The following is a 6,869-nucleotide window of genomic DNA, read 5'->3' on the forward strand; positions in this document are numbered from 1 at the left end:
TCAAAAAAAAAAAAAAAAAAAAGTTACAGCTGCATGGTGAGGGGCAGAGGCTAGTCAGGCAAACTTAGCATACCCAGAAGAACGATTTCAGGACTGACTGATTTTCAGATTTCAGGGCCCATAATACTATGGAGGTGATGGAAATGACATTATGTCACTGCTGTGAGAATATAATAATTTTCTAATGTGCTTTAAAGTAAAAATGTAACATCTAAACATTGAAAAAATAAACATCCTTAGACCACCTAACTTCACCTTTTGGATCTCAGCACAGCATGTATCGCTCTTTGGAAGATACCTCTCTTCTATAATAAATAATAATCACAATGGCAATGATAATGAATAAAGATGACAGACATGGGGCTGCCTATGTGCTGGGCTCTACTCTAAGTGCTTTAACATATATTAGCTAATGTGATCCTAACAACAACCATATGAGGAAGTGCTATCATTTGCTTTGCAGATAGAGAAACTGAGGCAAAGAGAGGTTTAGTAACTTTCTCAAGGTCACACAGTTTGCATGTAGCAGAGTCAGATTTGAACACTGGCAGCCTAGCTCTAGAACCTGGCCTCTTAACCATTTTATTATGCTGTCTCTGCTGTTGCTGTCCTTTTCCCCTTAGTTATGGTCATTTTGGGCTGGACGTTTTAACTACATTCCTTGAGGATAGGAGTCTGGGTAAGCACACAGCACACAGTAGACACTTAGTAAATGGTAGCTGTTATTCATCATTTAGAGTATATGAAACTCATACCTATTCATTAGCTCAGTGAAACATCCTGGCTGCTTCAGGAGATGGGTGGGGAAGGTATTGTGGTCCCATTTTACAGTTGAGGAGACTGAGGTTCGGAGCATGCCAGTGACATGCCAAGGTCCCAAACTGGGAAGTAGGGGAGCTGAAATTGATATTCTCCGAATATGGGAGAAGGCATGTCCAAGTTCCCTTCCCCTGGCAGAGCCTTGCCTGATAATGCGGAATTGACTGATTAATAAATAAGACTTGTTGACTTGTCTTGAAAGCTTGCTTCGCCAAGTCCTACTGTGTCTTTTCCTAAGGAGGTTAGTGGGCTTCCCTGCATTTCCCTTTTTCCTTGTGGGAAGGGATTTGTCAGTGCACACAGGCCAATCTCAGGGACCCAGCAATCCTTTCTCTCTCTTTCTGTCTCATGTTCTTTCTCTCTTTTCCTTGCACACTAATCTCTCTGTTTCATTTACTTGTTCTATCTTTGACTGATTCCCTGTGATGAGTTGTGCTCCTGGAAAGCTGCCCTGTGACATTTCTTCCCTTTTGTTTCCCTGACAGTAGCATTTCCCTGGAGGCTCTTAAAGGAGAAGGAGGAGGGAATGAAGAAGGCATGGATGCCCTAGCAGTGTCATCCAGCGACAAAGCCCAGTGTTCAGGCTAAAGCTTTGAGCATGTGTCCTTTCTCTTGTAGGGCACGCACATGGTATTGTTCAGAACAGGTTGCAGTATGATTGAAGCATTGGGTTCTTTGTCTCAGAGGGAGCTCAGTTGTGACTCCTAAAGCTGATTTGCTCTGGGCTTCTTAATGTAGGGTCCCCTGGCAGACTTGCTATATTGGTTTCCTATGCTGCTGTAACAAGTAACCACAAACTTTGTGGCTGATGACAACACAGATTAATTATCTTACAGTCCTGGAGGTCAGAATTCCTCGTCAAACCAAGGTGTCAGCCGTGGGGTTGTGTTCATTCTGGAGGCTCTTGGGGAGACTCTTTTCCTCACCTTTTCCATTTTCTAGAGCCTGCCTGCATTACTTACCTGGTAGCTTCTCCCACCATCTTCAAGGCCAGTAACAAAGCATCTTCATACCTCTCCCTACCTCTCTTTCTCTCTCTGCCCCTCTCTCTTTCTCTCTCTCCCCCTATACTTCCATCAACACCTTTCCTCTCTGACTCTGGCCCTCTGACCTCCCTCCTGTAGGGACCCTTGTGATTACATTGGATTCACCCAAATAACCCAGGATAATCTCCCTACCTCAAGATCCTCAACTTAATCACTCCTGCAAAGTCCCATTTGCCACTTAAGGTAATCTATTAACCCCTTTTGGGGATGAAAATGTGGACATCTTTTGGGGTCATTATTTTGCCTACCACACTTGCTAAGTGAAATGGGAGCATTCTCTTTTTCTGGGCTATCTCAGTGCCCATTTCCTTGGGAGACAGAAAAGCACAGAAGACCTTGAGATAAACTGTTCAGATTCACACCCCATTCTCCCCCTCTTCCTAGCTATGTTATCTTGGGCAAGTCACTTGAGCTCTCCATGTCTGGTTTCCTCATCTTGAAAATGGGTAAATAGCACAACACAACCTTCTTTCACTGTTGTCAGTCATGAATAGTGCTGGGGAGATAAAGCATGGCACCTGCTAAATAGTAAGCACATGCCCCCTGCAAAAGGAGAGATGATTAGGAATTAGGAATGCCAGATAGCATAATGATCATAAATTCACAGGGTCTTGGTTCAAATTCCAGTCTCACCACTCGTGAACTCAATGGCCTCAGGCTAGTTGTTTTAGGAGTCTGTTTCATAAAACAGAAATGAAACCATTATCATCCTGAAACAGGATTTTTGGGAGGAGGAGATGATGCTGCTGCACATATACAAATTGTGCAGGAGGTAGTGGGTAGCATTTGTTGCTGTAGCTATTACTACCATCATCATTTCCTATCCTCTTTGGGTTGATGGAACGTCTTACTGGGCTGCCTCTGCTCCATAAAACAAGGGTAGAGCAAGACACCTTGCTGAATTGGGGCCTGAGGAATCTTTGCAAAGTTCTATCATTGAATGAAGCCCCGAGAGCGTCGGAGCCTGGCTGGGCTCAGCCTTGAGGAGTCTGAGTTTTGAGGTGTCTCTCTGCTGTAGTGCTACAGGCTGGTGGAGCTTACAGCAGCAGCTGCTTCTTTGAACAAAGGGCTCTCCAGAAGCACCGGGGACAGAAGAGGGGTTTGGCAGTGGTGCCCAGGGAGGTGGGCAGGGTGGGGCAAGGTCCCCTGACAAGGCAAGGCTAGTTCCTAGATGGTATGCTCACCAGAGAGGGTGTAGAGTTCCGGTTTCAACCATATTATTATTTTTTAATTTTGCTGCAAAGTCCTTGTTTCAATGAAGGCTTGGGCAGATGCCCAGTATGCAAAACGGTTAAAAGCACCACTAACTGTTCGAGCTGAAACCAGAGTAGAGGGTCAGTTGAGGCCTCTTTTCATTTCCACAGGGTCTCTAGGGGGGCTGGTTTAGGAAAAACTGACAGGGTCATGAAAACACAGACTTTGGAGTCAGACAGACCTGAGATTTGCATCGCTGCCTCTGCTGCTACCTGGTTGTGTGAGCTTGGGGACTTCACGTCATCTGTCTGAACCTTCGTCTTCTTGTCTGCAATTGGGCAATAACAACACCCACTTCAGGTCGTTGTGAAGTGTGGGGATAATCACTGTAAAGTGCTTAGTACAATGCCTGACACATGTAGGTATCTAGGTATGCAGCAGCTGGTAGCTATTGGCATTCCCTAAGGGAGAGCTGAATTCATGAGAGGCCCTCCCAGAATACATGCCTAATGGCCAGGGAAGCTGTGAGAAATTCTTTGGGATTGGAAGCCAAGAGGCCTGGGAACTACTTGGGTTCTGATTCCACCACCAGATCCTAGATGACTTTCATTTCTCCTTGGGCTTCTTGAATCACTCTTCAAATGTTTATTGAGGCAGCCAGGTGTGGTGGCTCATGCCTGTAATCCCAGTACTTTGGGAGGTTGACGTGGGTGGGTCACTTGAGGTTAGGAGTTTGAGACCAGCCTGGCCAACATGGCGAAACCCCATCTCTACTAAAAATACAAAAATTAGCCAGGCGTGGGGTGCATGCTTGTAGTCCCAGTTATTTGGGTGGTTGAGGCATGAGAACCTCTTGAACCCAGGAGGTGGAGGTTGCAGTGAGCCGAGATCTCACCACTGCACTCCGGCCTGTGTGACAGAGCGAGACTCTCTCTCAAATAAAACAAATGAAATTGTCTATTGAGGGTTTCATATGTGCCTGGGACTGCCCTAGGCAATAGACCACAGGTCCTGGCATCTGAAAGGCTTACATTCTATACTCAACTCAACTCTGCTACTTCCTAGCTCTTTGACTATGGACAAGCCACTTCTCCTCTCTGGTCCCCAGTTTCTCCATCTGTAAAGTGAGAACACTGAATTTATGTCACAGGATCATCCCAGAAGATATTCAATGAAATTTTTCCCTCAAACTTGTAGAATTCATTTGAAATGGACTCTGAGAGAGACATCCTGGAGCATGTTCTTTGGAATCATACAACCCTGAGTTTGAATGCAATGTCTATAACTTACTGTGAAGCCTTGGGCAAGGAATTTTATCTCTTAATTCTAAGTTTTCTCATTTGCAAGATGGGAATAATACTAGTGCCCTGAAAGGGCCATGGGGAGGGCTTCGGAAGATGATACATGTAAAGTTCCTAGCAGAAGGGCTGGCACACAGTAGGTTTTCAATAGCTGCCATAATTGTCACCACCACCACCATAATCATCACCATCAACATCATCAGCATAATCATTGTCAATCAACACCATCACTATAATCATCACCATGATTACCGTCATGATGACAATTACTACCACCACCACCACCACCATCATCATCATCATCATTATCACCATCTATAAAATGAAGCTCTAGGCCAGATGCAGTGGTCCACACCTGTAATCCCAGTACTTTGGGATGCTGAGGCAGGATCATTTGAGGCCAGGAGTTCAAGACCAGCCGGGGCAATATAGTGAGACCCGTCTCTGCAAAAAATAAAAAAATAATAATTAGCAGGGTATGTTCATGTGCACCTTTAGTCCTAGCTACTGGAGAGGCTGGGATGGGAGGATCACTTGAGCCCATGAGTTCAAGGTTTCAGTGAGCTGCGATTGCACCGCTGCACTGCAGCTTGGGTGACAAATTGAGACATTATCTTTTTTTTTTTTTTTTTGAGATGGAGTTTCACTCTCGTTGCCCAGGCTGGATTGCAATGGTGCAACCTTGGCTCACTGCAGCCTCCATCTCCTAGGTTCACGTGATTCTCCTGCCTCCACCTCCCAAGTAGCTGGGATTACAGGTGCACCCCACCATGTCCGGCTGGTTTTTTGTATTTTTAGTAGAGATGGGGTTTCACCACGTTGGCCAGGCTGATCTCGAACTCCTGACCTTAGGGGATCCACCCGCCTCGGCCTCCCAAAGTGCTGGGATTACAAGCGTGAGCCATTGTGCCTGGCAGAGACACTGTCTTGAAAAATTGTTTTTTAAATGAAGCTCTAAATGTTTTCATTTTAACTCCTGTGTCTCATGGGGAGAAGTAAGTGACAAATGTAGTAGTTAACCCTGGGCCATCTGGATGGGAAGCTTTAGATGTGAGTCTCCAATAGAGAGAGTTCTCCTTCACTTTACAGAGAAGTTCTACGCAGATCTTGTTCTGTTTGATATTTCCTGGCCTTTTTCCAACATGAGCCCTTTCCCAAAGTTAGCAGGAATAGGACCCTTGAGCTCTGGAGCACTGGGAGCCATGGGAATCCATTCCTTGTTACATATTTCCCCTTTTGATACTTGTATTTCATTGTCCATATAGCGATTTCATTTCAGAAAGCCAGTCTGGATCTTTCAGGGAAGGGTCTTTGGCCAAGGCTCAATGGTGTGATTTCGACTTAAAATTTCCCTTCATTCCACTCAAACCACATGCTGAAGGGTGAGGTTGGCCCATGCCATCCTAGGTGGGCTGTCAATTCCTTTATTGCTCTGTCCAAACATTTGTGTTGTAGGACAGGTTATGGATCATGAGATCATGGCAGTTCACAGCTTGAGTATTCTTATTGTTGCATTTTAACCTCTTGCTTCCTATCTTTAGGAAAAATGAAGTCATTATATTATCATTTTTACAGATGGGACTTGGAAACATTAAATGACTTTTTACAGATGGGACTTGGAAACATTAAATGACTTTTCTAGGGTTGTAAGGGGGCTGTATCTGGCTTCCAGAAAATTGTCAAGCGCTTATTCAACTAAGCCATCCTGCCCCTTAGAAATTTCCGTTTCTTACGCCTCAGCTTTTCTGCTCTGAATTCTGAGAAACTCCAGGTACAGGTCAGAAATCTGCAGCAATGGGGGTGAGGACAGGTCAGCTGGGCGAAACTTTGAGGGGAAAAACCACTTAGGGAGCCCCGCATACTAGGGCCAAACTCTTGTCTGAGCAGAGAGGAGCATTGCAGGACTGGGGGCGTGTGGGAGACAGGGGCTGCGAAGTTATAGCTCCTTTGCTCTGAGAGTGAGCGACAGTATTAGAACAAGTGTGTGGTAGGTAAGCTGTCACTGACTAGACTGTGTGATGTCGAGAAGTCCCGTCCCCCACCCCTCTGGACTCCCCCTTCTCTGCTCTAACCATCCAATTACTTAACTTCTCTGCCTAGGGGTTCGCTTCCCGCCCATCTCCTCCTCCACCGCATCTTAGCGCTGTCCGTGGTGCTGACCGCCAATCCCCTGGTTGCCGTTTCGACCAGCTGGGATCTCCGGTGCGCCCAACCTCCCCTCCCGGCCTCCCACCTTTCTTTCTCCAGGCACCGCACACATAAATCACGGGTGGGAGGCAGGCTTGGTTCCCGCTCGGTTCCCCCTGCACTGGGAAGCTGCCGCCCCGCTTTCCTTGCTCACACAGGGCTTTGCAGTAGTGGTAGCAGCCGCGGCAGAAACCGGCTCTGGGGAAGCAATTGATTCGTCTACTGCCAGCAGCCCGGAGTTGCCTACGCGGACTAGAAAGGAAGGCAGAAGGGAAAGAGAGAGAGAGAGAGAGAGAGAGAGAGAGAGAGAGAGAGAGAGAGA

General features: G+C 46.4%; 1 protein-coding gene across 3 annotated transcripts in view; it reads left to right on the forward strand.

The window, feature by feature from the left end:
• Window positions 1-6,869, forward strand: part of RPH3A (rabphilin 3A) — a 331,956-nt gene that overhangs the window by 207,375 nt on the left and 117,712 nt on the right. Inside the window, exon 1 of one of the 3 annotated variants that reach the window (XM_023203865.1) lies at window positions 6,493-6,562. The exons of 1 other annotated variant lie outside the window; for it this stretch is intronic. The gene's annotated coding sequence lies outside the window, so the exon portion shown is untranslated. Of the gene's footprint in view, window positions 1-6,492; window positions 6,563-6,833 lie in introns of those variants that run through there. One more of the 3 variants, XM_023203858.2, reaches the window with a different exon arrangement.

Source organism: Piliocolobus tephrosceles, chromosome 10, assembly GCF_002776525.5.
Source record: "Piliocolobus tephrosceles isolate RC106 chromosome 10, ASM277652v3, whole genome shotgun sequence".
NCBI lineage: Eukaryota > Metazoa > Chordata > Mammalia > Primates > Cercopithecidae > Piliocolobus > Piliocolobus tephrosceles.